A 13,497-nucleotide genomic window follows, 5' to 3' on the forward strand; every position below is an offset into this window, starting at 1 on the left:
TTATACATGTTTTAAATGATGTAAATTGTATAAAGTATTTTATATCTACAAAATATGTTGGGTAAAACATGGGTAGATGAATGATGAGGGGTAAAAGCTGAAATAAAGGAACATTAGTAGTATGAACCTAGTACCCTATAGGTAAACATTGGCAGCAAAGGAGCTAGTACCTTATAGATGAGCACTGGCAGCCGCGCCACAACCTGTAGATGTTTTAAATCTATGGTAAACGTCCTAGCAGTTGCGCTCTAAGGACAGTATCGGCAGCTGCGCCTAATAGGGAGCCTTATGACCATGATAGTAGCGTTTAAAGGTCAATACCAGCAGAAGCGCCTCATAGAAAGTGGTATGAGAGCTTTTTGGTTTTGTTTTCAATTAGATTTTATACAAAAGTATGAATTTGACATATTAGGGTTTATAGCAAATAAACCCTAAGGGCTTGATTTTCGAAATCAGGGTTCCTAAACCCTAGATTTCAAAATTTTGATAGGGTTTCCCAAACCCTTTCCTTAGCCTCCAAGATTTCGAATTTTAGGGTTATCCAACCCTAGGGTTGTCGAAATTGCCTCCTCCCCAAGATATGATTCCTAAATTTTAAGGATTTGGATAATGTCATATCTTGTAATTATCTCTTTAATTGTTTAATATGGTAATTTAAAGATTTTGAATTATCCCATCCCAATTTTCAAATTTCAGGGGATTTAAGAGATTAAGTTAAATTAATTGTTAATTTAATAGATAATCTTTCAAGATTTGATAATTCAAATTAATTGTTTAATTTTGGGATAATTATTAAATCAAAGTTTTAATATTTAAAATTTCAAATTAAAAGATTTTAATTTTCAAAAATTTTAAATTTGATTAAAACCCTAGTGATTTGAAATGTTTCAAAAATTGCCCTCAAGTTTTGGAATTTAAATTTTAATTAAAAGTTTAATTTTAAAATGTTAAACTCTAAAACCCTAATTTTTGTAAAGTTTAAATTGCACCCTTATGGTTTTATTAAATTTGTATAATTAAAAGGGAGTTAATAAATCCATAATGATATGGTTTATATTTAATTAAATTAAAAGTATAATTTGTTAAATTAGTCCACATAGTATTTTAAAAGTGTAAAATACACCTTTATACTGTATATAAAATTAAAAAAGTCTAATATTATATATGTATAACTTAAATGTCAGTCTTACCGTCAGTAGGCCTCATTCACGAAGCTGGTCTATAAGGGGGTTAAGGAAGCGGCCTGTAAAATGACCGTCATTGGGTATCCACTCTTACCCACCACACTCTTGACTAGTGGAAGATTGTTAGCCGAACGGGTAGGATAGGGCAAACATTTTCCATTAAAAGTATAATGAATTATAAAGTAACTAAATGTTTTTACAAAATTCTCAATCTTAGTTACTTTAGAAAAAAGTGAATTTGATGCAATTCCATGAAATTACACTTTGTATCCTTGCTAAGACGATTAGTGGAGCGAGTGTGGTTATCCGACACACTAAATGGATTCTAAGCAAAGGTAGCGAAGGGTGACTCGATGTTTGTCATAGTTCAGTGGAGCGTGTGTGGTTAACCGTTACATCGAACAGGTGACTGTAACATTGGGGGCACCATGTATATTTGCATGGTTATTCACACCCTGTTTTGTGATCCTCGACATCCCAGTCACAAATCGAGGGGCATATCGAGATTTAAACATGTCATTGAAAAGTTCAACGAATCTCAAAGGATCTAGGAGTTTTCAATACATTTAAAACTTAATCTCTTTTTCGTTTTTCATGGTGGAAAATTAGTGAATCGTCATTCACTTACCTGTAAATGTTCTGCAATTTGGGTTACGACATCCCTCTCCCAAGTTGTAGAGTATTGTGTTGGGTCCTAGCCTTAATATCTCATTTGGGTGTTTTATTAAGGACTCAATCAATCAACTAACTTGAATTTTCTCCCGTTTTGTAGATGTCAAAGTATGACAATTATGATCTTCCCAAATCCCTTGGAACAATCTCTCCACATGAAGATGATATTCCACGATTCGATCGAGGAACAAGAGATCATGCTTCACTTCCTCCACCTCCTTCTATTGTTCTCCCTAACCCACAAGTTCAAAGTATTGAAAAGTTCAAGCTCACTCAAGCTCTGTTGGCGATGAAACGTGAAGATGGAAAACCCGTGTGTGCTCACGTCCTAGGGAAGAAATCACAGGTCGATAGTTTGATAATGTTGGGTGCAACTTTCCCAAAGAAGTTGGTTGTAGACTGGGTTCTTCAGTCACTCCCTAAATCATATAATAAGTTCATAAGAGAGTATTATATGATGGATCTTGACGCAACCCTCATTGACCTAACTTACATGCTTATTGCCGCTGAATCAGAAAGGATTTGGCAAAGTAATGGAACATATTTGTCTGGTAATTTAACCAACCATGCTTCCGTGGTCGCTCCAGAAGAAGCCACTTGTTTCTGCTGCCAAAAGAAGGGGCGTTGGAAACGAAGTTTCCCCGATCACCTGAGGAATCCAAGAGATGGGAGAGTCAAGGAGTATGGCTCAACTTCAGGTAAAATCTACTATCTAACTCCATTAAGTTCCTATTCATTGATTCTTAATACATGATGTGATAAGATTACATTTGGATGTTTTTGCAGGATCAGAGAAAAGAGAGGAAGCTTGATGAAAGAACGAGATGAGTCTGATCACGAAGAAATGGATTACAATCACATGGATTCGAAGATCAGATTTTGAGCTTAGGAAGTTATGATAGATTTGTTAGGAATATTTGATTAATTAGTTTTTCAGTTGATTTTGCATTGTAAGGACATGTTTTCCGCTGCTTTTATGAATAAAATAAATTTTTTTGGTTTGTCTTATATATATATATATATATATATATATATATATATATATATATATATATATCCTTGCAATGAAATCGTTGTGAAAAATTGATGTTTGTGTATTTCTATAAATGGATGTGATTCTTAGTTATGTTATTTATGGAAGTGTCGAATTTATCTAAGTAAAGAAAGATTCCCATCGCCTATATTTTAATTGGACAGAAGCTTGGAATCATATGATTTAATTCATGTGATGTATGGAAATCCTAGTACTTAGAAAATTTAAGACTAATATATTCCTTGACAAAGAGCCAAGTAAAGGACTAGAAGATTGGGTTCACGATGTTGTGCACTAGTTGAGTCCATCATAAATATCAACAAGATTAGTCATCATATCTTTACTATATTATTAAGGATATTGCCCATTTCTTGAAATTTAAGAGGTACTAAACCTACTGCATAATATACAATCAATTTATTCATACCTTTTAATACTCTTATCACATTTCCGTTTTACAAATTAATTGCATTAAATATTCATATTTTTGTTTGACAAATTAATGGCATTAACATTGATGTTTCATAAATTGAATCAAAAAAGTAAACATACTATTTTTCTCCTCTGTCCTCTACACTCACATTTTCCCTTAAACAAATAGCAAAAACCCTATTTTGAAAAGACACATCGCACCTCATCCGCCTAACTCATCGTCATCATCACCATCGGTAGTGAATCACCACCCACTCTCCAACCTCGCACCACTCGTGGTATCTGTATCTGATCACCGTCGCCGCCACCTACTGTGCTCTCGCAACACTTTTTCGGTGACAGGAAGCCACCATGCTCTCTCTTTATTTCCTCTGTCCTCTACACTCGCACCACTCGCTTGAGATTACTTCGAGGATTAGCAACTTTCAGATGAGATTTAAGCACATTATTAGCCGTAAGTTTTTTTTTTTTGTAAATGCAAATTCGAAGTTGAAATTGTCATGTTCAAGAGAAATGAATCTGAAAAAGGGGCTCAATGAAGATTTAATTTGATGTCAGAATTAATGTGCGGATACATATTCTTTGTTCCAGTTTTGATGTCAAACCTAGCTCTTTCAAGTTATTACACGTTCGAGTGTCGTCTGTGTGTCTCTAGCCTCAAAACCCACGTCTGTATAAGGTCAAAATGCTTAAGGGTATCGGTAGTCACCCAAGGCAAAGTTCTGTTTTTGAGGTTTCAGCTTTGCTGGGATATTGGTTCTCTCAGAGTGTTAATTTGGTAATAGTAATGCCGAAAACACGTGTTTTATGAATTGCTGATGAAATAGGTGACTTTTTGAATTTGTTTGCTTGTTGCTCTTCTTGTTGAACCCTAACTTCAATTTTACAATAAGAAACAACCTTTTTGACATCAGAAGCGAAACTTTCTTTGACATTTCTAGACCCTGGTATACTCTTTTAAATAAAAAGAGTTGATTTTGTTCATTTACATTTAAGTAAACACTTATTTGTACATGTAAAAATGCAAATATATTGAAAGAATGAATCATATGCTGATAAAGTAAAAAGAAATTGGTATTTAAAGTTGCATATCTTCAATTCAAGATGGATAATCAGTACCAGAGAGATGTCACTTCCAACTTTCTTAATTTGATTGTAGAGATGTGGTGCTTAGGATTTGAACATTACTGATTATATTGTTATCTGAAATTCATCTATGATTTATCCAAACAAAAACATTTTTACTGACTTTATCATATTCCTATAGGTGTTCAAAATGTGAGCTCTAAAAGGCCACTTAGGCAATTCGTTACAGTTAAAGACAAGTCAGCAGGTAGAAATTCAAAGGGTCGTATCATAATTTTCCACAGAGGAGGAGGGGCAAAACGGTCACAAAGAATAATTGACCTAAAACGCAACACTTCATCAGTAGGTGTAGTTGAACGAATTGAATATGACCCAAATCGCACTTCACGGATCGCAGTGGTCAGATGGGTCGAAGGGGCAGCCGTTGACCGCCCGAAAAAAGTCAACTCCCTCCAAAAAAACTTCACCCCACCCCTAAGATCCTACCCTCCATCTCCATCAAAGGTCAATTTTCATTCTCTTCAATTCCCGGAATGTTAGAAGACAAAAAGGTGGAATCTTTAAGGCCTAAAACAGATCATGTAGTGGTTGGACTTTCAAAAGGTAGTAGGTGTGACATCTCCAAAATCTCGGCCAGAAAAGACCGTTTTTCATTTATGCTTTTAAAATATTTTCAGAGTAAATCCTTTTGATTTGAAAGAGTTGCGGAATTTGTTCCCAAAAACAAAACATGATAAAACAATGTTTACCAAAGCATTTCATAAAAGAAATGTATTTTCATTATAATCAAAACTCGGGGTGTCATGTTCCGATACAGACCAATAAGCATAAACGAATACATTACAAGTCATTCAACAAATATAAACATATACAGACTTGTAAACAAAACAACTGATGGTTCATCCATCTCATGCCCTTGCGCCACTTCCTGTAATACAAATAAAACTGAGTGGGTCAGGCTTGGGAGCCTGGTGAGCATATAGGGTTTTCAACCCACAATAAATAATCATATTTAATTTTCACCAACCAACAATAACCCAATTACCCATTCCCGTTATTCTTACTTTATGTCCCTAAAACAACTAACATAAGGGACCTAGTCTAAGAATATTTCATCGGGGCGACAACACATGCTTCGGGGGTACCTCAGCAATATAAGTCAAAAAAGGCAACCATGAGGGGGATGGAGTACAGCGAATGAACACCCAAGTTCATTAACACCTACAGGTGGCGAACCTGCTAATGTTTCCACAAGACTGTCTAGAATAGCTAGTGGTCGTCATCTAAACTCCGCTAGATGACTAAAATCAAACAACAACGAGGCCTCTCATCTGTTTATTACACACCAACTATCTACCCATGTTCTACCCAACATATTAGTAGATAAAATATACATTTTTATACATAGTTTTGAAAACCTGTATAGCATGCTTTAATCAACACATAATCCACATAACAGATGAGGCACACACACATAACACATATCTCATAGAGAATAAATCATATCTATGAGATAGAAGAGAGTGAATACACATTCACACATATAAACAACAATATACTATACACATAGCACATATTTTATAGAAAATACTTAATATTTATGTGTTAGAAGAAGGTAACTACACACTCACACTTATAAACAACAATATACTTAATACACATAGCACGTATTTTATAGAAAATACTTAATATTTACGTGTTAGAAGAAGGTAACTACACACTCACACTTATAAACAACAATATACTTAATACACTCGAACCAAACTTGTATTATTATCGTGTTTATGAAAGGTAGTATACACTCACTTGATCAGAAGATGATCAGACAGCACTACGACTTGCAGAAGTAGTAATCCTCAGCAGATCTGGAAGATCTTCACAAAAATCGAACTTCTCGCGGGCAGAGCTTCGGCTCGGGAACCGCACTTCTCGGGATCTTCGGGATCTCGGGACTTGCCTCGGGGCTTGAGTATGATACCGGGGCTTCGGGATATTTCTGGCACGCAAAACGATGCAAAACGGGAGAGAGAAGAGAGGAAATGGGCAAAAGACTCGGCTGCCTTCGGATCCTATTTATAGGAGGCTGGAGCCTCGGAGTACGCGGGGCGTACTGCAGTACGCAGCGCGTACTGCTTCCGAAATCGTCACTGCATGCGTCATCCGAAATGTCGACACTCTTCGGAGTACGGGGGGCGTACGTCGGATCGGACCGGTGACTCGTCTTCGGATAATGTCGGATTAAAAGATTAAAAATAAATAAAATTTATTTAATAAACTTCGGAAATTCATATCTTTCGCATACGAACTCTGTTTTCGACGTTCTTTATATCCACGCGAAGGTGAGACTACGCTCTACAACTTTCGTTTAGACTCCGTCGGCTAATTTCGACATTATTTTTATTATTTATTTTTAATAGGCCGCGACAGAAAAACTTCGTTATAAATTCATAACTTCTTCGTTTGACGTCCGTTATCGCCTAACTTTTTATCGCTTCGACACCAACAACGAGACCTTCGATCCTCGTTTAGATTGCTTCGGCTAAAAACCGCTTGATCTCAAATCGAGTATTTCGGGCTGCACACCGCTAAGCCGAAACTTCGATAAATCATAACTTCCTCATACGAAGTCAGATTTGGGCGTTCTATATATATTCGGAAACCTCGTTTCCACTACTACAACATTATTCAAAGATATTCAGTTTATTTTACACTTAAATTTTGACGCTTATTTTTATTCTTAATTAATCAAACCACATAATTAAGCAATTAAGCACAAAATACTTAAATAATACAATCTTATTATTTCAAAACGGGTTACAAAGGTTAACCTAGACTATTACATTGCTACAAATGGCAAGCCCGGAAACACAGGCGTTACAGTAGGACCTTGAATAGTCAAAGTCAAAGTCAAACGGGGACCCACATGAGAAATGTTAAGGATGTTTTCTTGTCTGCTTTTTCATCTTCAAATGGGAAAAAAGACATGATGCTCCTTATTCGTTTGTGAACCTGTTGGGTGTTCCAAGAATGGCGGTGGCAGAGTCAAAACCGAATTTTTTTGTTCCAAGAATGAAAGATGATGTGAAAGAGAATGAAAGTTTGTTGCTTAATAAGGTAAAAAGGTGGGATAAGGATAATGTTGTGTGGGGACATAAGATGAAACAAAAAGCAGTTGTTTCTTGGAAGAGTTTGAGACAAAGGGGGATTTTAGGTGTTGTTAATGAGTCAAAGTTAAAGTCAAAGGTGAGAGAAAGTGAAAAGGTGGAAAATATGGGAAATTTGGAGTGGATCGAGCTCCTGTGAGTTATATATTGGCTACCTAAGTGTCGATTTATCTGTTACCTAAGTGTCGATTTATCTGTTACCTGTCTGTTGTGACAAAAAACAACATAAATCATAATTATACTGAAAAAAACAAATATTTAATCGGGTTTGTAATCAAGAGTGTACATTTATATATTATTATTTTAATATTTGCATAGTTTGACATAATCGGGTTTGTAATCAAGAGTGTACGTTTATATATTATTATTTTAATGATATTGATAATTGTTTATATGTAGTAAACTATTTGTGCAAAAGAATTAATCGTCTCTACAATTTAATTTTTGAATAAAATATCCGCACCCGACGCTTGACGCGGGTAAACGGCTAGTATGTATGTGTGTGTGTGTGTATATATATATATATGTGTGTGTGTGTGTATATATATATATATACACACACACACATCTTCTTTTATATAAAACTATATTTTGTATAAATAAACTCTAACTAGTTGTATAAGATATAAATATCACTTATAAATAATCATGCTTTATGAAGTATTTCATAAGTTGTTATTTCTCCGGTAAATATTATTTCCGTAAATGATAAATTTCTAATTAGTAAAATATTATTTCCATGAAATAATAATTTTCCAATTAAATAAAGTGTTGATATATTTATTAATAATCAAATTATACTAATAAATAATCAACTGATGATAACTTGCTATAAGGTGTGACTCTATATGATCATATGTTATTAGCAATATCATTCTATAATGAATCTTAGACATTCTTTTATATAAAACTATATTTTATATAAATAAACTCTAACTAGTTGTATAAGATATAAATATCACTTATAAATAATCATGCTTTATGAAATATTTCATAAGTTGTTATTTCTCCGGTAAATATTATTTCCATAAATGATAAATTTCTAATTAGTAAAATATTATTTCCATGAAATAATAATTTTCCAATTAAATACAAGTGTTGATATATTTATTAATAATCAAATTATACTAATAAATAATCAACTGATGGTAACTTGCTATAAGGTGTGACTCTATATGATCATATGTTATTAGCAATATCATTCTATAATGAATCTTAGACATACTAGATCTTTCTAGTATGACGTTAGGAATGCAATGCATTAAAGGGGAGGATCATGATTATGTATGTGGATTCATGTTTTTTAGAAAAAATGAAAACATGGAAACCACTATGTATTTTATTTTCAAGAATTCTTGTAGAATTGTGTGTGTTTGTTTGTAGTTTCTTTATTAATAGATTGAAATATCTTTTTGGAATTAATTTATATATATTAAATCGTGAATTTTGATGGATTTGAGGTTGATTAGAGAAGATGATCGAAGATGGTGACCAGAAGGGGATGATAATGGTGGTGGATCCTAGGGATTAACTTTAGAACCGAACTGGTTTGGAACCAAAACCGAATTTTACATATTATATGAACTTAGAATCGAAATGTTGGTGTTAGTCTTACTGTACTTTTAAAATGGAACAAAGAATAACAATGCACTTTCAAAATGGAACCAATAATAGCAATACACTTTCAAAATGAAACCAAGAATGACAATACACTTTCGAAATGGAATCACGAATAGCAATGCATTTTCAAAATAGAACCAAGAATAACAATGTTTGGAATTAGAAAAAAATGCAACATTGATATGTTGTCTTCCAAGGCATGTAGCTAATTTAACATTTAACCAAAACATGTCTTTTTAAAAAGTAAAATATAGTACAAACACCAAATTACATGTTAGAAAACAAATTAAATAATTCTGACTTCATACGAGTGAGTTATGTGTATGTTAAAAAAGAGACAAAATTATAAAGTAAATAGTGCTGAAATAGAAAAAACACAACATTGATACGTTGCTTATATCTAAGTCAATATATAACCAAAATATGTCTTTTTACAGTCTAAATTCGAAGTACAAACACCAAATTACATGCTAATAAAAAATCAAGTAATTCCAACTTTACATGAATGAGTTATGTGTATTTTAAAAAGCGGGACAAAATCTAGAAAATATTTTGAAGATTACAATCAATTGCATGTATAATGTCCTTTCAGATTTCTGGTCCGGTTCCAATTTTTGAGTCGGGTTTAGAGGCACCAAACCGGATCGAAAATTACCATTTTGCGTAACCGATAACCAAACCGTTTGTGAAATACCGGTCCGGTTCCGGTTCTCTGGGTACTTTCGCACTAGGGATTCGAAGGTTGTTAATAGACAAAATTGCAAGAATGGTCCATGTGGTATGTCAAAACTAGCAATTTTGGTCCAAAATGGGTTTGGCTAGCAAGGATGGTCCAATAGTTTCGTTTTGTTGTGAGTTTTGCCCAAAAATTTTAAAACTTTTTATAATGATGGATTTGCCCTTGGCATTTTCCCTTTTTCAATTTTTTTATTACATAAAAATCTCTCTCTCTCTCTCTCTCTCTCTCTCTTTCTTGATTCATCTCTGTTCTTCCTTTTGTCCCTGTTTCACAAACAAAGAATGAAGCACCAGTGGTTTTGACACCGATGGTGTTGCTATGGTGACCATCGTGAACATCCACCACCTCTTCACCTATCACATCACCACCACGACCACCTTAAACTCCACTTCAGTTGTATGCCAACATCACCACAAACTTACCGGTGTTCCACCATATCCAGTTCGAGCCACCACAATTGACGACGAGGGAAGGTACTCGCCGACTGCTACCGTTAATCACTGCATTTCTCGACTTTCTCCATCCACCCCCTTTGAATCTGCAACGATGACGAGCGAAGGAGACGAATGTGAGCTCGTCGACTGCCAGCCTTGTTCCGCCCATCCTAGTCGCTAAACACCACCTCTCACCAACGTACATGACCTCACCACCCTCGTTACCTATCTCCAATCATACTGCACCGCTAAAGAGGAAACCTAGCTCCTCCCGTCGCTCTGCCACCCAAACAACTTGTTGTTATCGCTGTTATTGTGAGTTCCGACCACCAATATTGCCACTCCCTCCGACCACCAGATTCCTTTCTCTTCATTCTCCCCGGAAGGAAAGAAAAGCAGGAGGCAATACGTGTAGTGATTTATTTCAGATCCAAAATCAATGGTGGGTTTTTGTTTCAGGTAAGGTTTTGTGTGTGGATTTTGTTTCAGATCTACCCTTCTTCGTCTTCGTTTCAAATTTGGAACCAAGAACATACCTACCTTCAACTTTTGGATTTGGGTTTTATTTCGGATCCAAAATCAAGAACGAAGAACACCCTTTGTGGATTTGGATTTGGGATGTTGAATGGTGGTGGGTCACGACAGGGGGAGGTGGAGGAGCTGCCACAGTCGACTGTGGTGGCTCTCTTCGCCGGAGAAGTGAGAAACGAGGGAGATAGACGAGTTGGAGATGAAAAGGAGGTCGAGTAAAGCGAGATTGATATATATATATATATATATATATATATATATATATATATAGAGAGAGAGAGAGAGAGAGAGAGAGAGATTTTCTTTTTTTAATTTCTATAATAGAAAATTTGAAAAAGGGAAAATACGAAGGGCAAATCCGTCATTATAAAAAGTTTTAAAATTTTTGGTCTAAACTCGCAGCAAAACGAAACTATTGGACCATCCTTGCGAGCTAAACCCATTTTGGACAAAAGTTGCTAGTTTTGACATACCTTAGGGACCATTCTTGCAATTTTGTGTTGTTATTTGTTAATAATGAAAATAAGAGTAAAATAAAAAAAATAATAAAAAACATAAAAACTAAGAAATAGAATAAATGAGATTAAAATGGTAATTTACATGCATTTAACGGAGTACGAGTAATAATATCAGCCAAAACGATCAATCTTGATGGATTTTGAAATCTTAGGGACCATTTGTATCAGTTTTTCTAAAAGCAATACCAAAACTACATAAATATGTATAAAACATGGACCACAACTATAATTTACTTTAATCTATATTTTTCAATGTGAGATAATCGAATATAATATTATTTAAAAAGTTAATATACTATATTAATAGCCATTTCATTAGTAATAGAGCATTTTGTTTGTTTTAAGATTTGGCCAAAATATTTTATATAGTTTCACAATTTTGGTTAATGATTTGTTGTAATTAAAGAGTGACCATATGTCTTTTAATATTTACCAATTTAAGTCCTTTTAACCATTTTTGCCTACCTTTTGCCCTTTTTTTCTCCTTGCTACTTATTTTTCATTAAAGATTGGCCATTCATGTTTTAATATTTCTCTCTTTTAGTCCCTTTAACCATTTTGACATTCCTTTTGTCTCTTTTTCTTTCTACCGATTTGTGCTTCATTTTTCCGTCATCGTTTTCTCACCGTCATCATTTGTGGATAAACCAAGACACATTTCAGTAATTCTGAGTTCAATAAACATACACGATCAGCCACAATAATGACCCGTGGTTCACCACGGGCTCACCCACAAGTTAAATATTAAATAATATTAAAACATTTATTAAAATATTTAGTATTTAAATATATTATAATTTATAATTAAGAAAACAAATTAATAATAAAATAATGACTGGTTTACAAATTTAGCCCCTTTGGGTTTGAGGCTTAGTCAAGAGATAAATTGGTCTTTTTAAAAAAATCTAATAACTAAGATGTTAAAGTTAACAACATAAAGATCGAATGAGAATATGACTTGTTAAGGTAATTAACTTTTTGGTTTGTTCACATCTAGGTAACTATTTTTTTATACTCATCTAGGTAACGAACTTGTTGTTAGTGTTCACATATGACCATTATGAGCTGCTGTAACAACTTACATCCGATCAAAATGGTTATATGTGAACACTTTCAGTTACTCAAATATGAACAAAACGATAAGTAAGAGTAAATTACACGAATAATCCCTATGGTTTGGGGGAATTTGTGTGTTTAGTTCATAACTTATTTTTTTAACTTGGATGGTCCCTACTGTTTATTTTTGTTGCGCCCTTAGTCCTTATCTTATCTAAAAAGATTATTATTGCCCTTATTAATTTATTTTTTAATTAATTTTCTTATTTATGAATTTATTTTTTATATATTTTAAAAAATTAATAGACCCCACATATCTGTATCTCATCACCCTAAACTTGAAACCACATTTATGGAATTTAATCTGGGTTCCACCGGTTACCATCCCATCTCTCATCCTCCGTAACTTCTATTTCTTTTCCACCTTTGATGACATTGACGTCTTCAACATCCCCTCCTTTTTCGGTCCTTTAACTCCGACGAACCAACACCACAATCCAATGTCTCTTCATCTTTAGTAGATTGTGGTGTTGGTTCGTCAGAGTTGAAGGACCGAAAAAAGAAAGGACGGTGAAGACATCGATGTCACTAAATATGGAAAGGAAATAGAAGTTGAGGATGACGAAAGATGGGATGGTGATCGGTGGGACCCATATTACATTTCTCAAATGTGGTTTCAGGTTTACGTTGAGGAGATACAAATATGTGAGGTCTATTTATTTTTTTAAATATATAAAAAATAAATACATAAATAAGAAAAATAATTAAAAAAATAAATTAGTAAGGGCACAATAATTTTTTTAGGTAAGACAAGAAATAAGTGTGCAACAAAAATAAATAGTAAGGACCATCCGAGTTAAAAAAAATAAGTTAGAGACCAAACACACAAATTCCCCCAAACCACAGGGACCATTCGTGTAAATTACTCTTCTTTTCGTTTTGTTCATATTTGGGTAATTATTTTTTTGTATACATCCAGTTAACGAACTTGTTGAAAATGTTCACATATGACCGTTATGACTGAATGT

General features: G+C 34.0%; 1 pseudogene; it reads left to right on the plus strand.

The window, feature by feature from the left end:
• Positions 1–3,672: 3,672 nt before the first annotated feature.
• On the plus strand, positions 3,673–11,114 carry LOC145050912 (large ribosomal subunit protein uL2mz, N-terminal part-like; annotated as a pseudogene).
• The last annotated feature ends 2,383 nt before the right edge of the window (positions 11,115–13,497 follow it).

This window comes from Lactuca serriola, chromosome 5 (genome assembly GCF_051521515.1).
Source record: "Lactuca serriola cultivar US96UC23 chromosome 5, Lser_US96UC23_V15, whole genome shotgun sequence".
NCBI classification, from domain to species: Eukaryota; Viridiplantae; Streptophyta; class Magnoliopsida; order Asterales; family Asteraceae; genus Lactuca; species Lactuca serriola.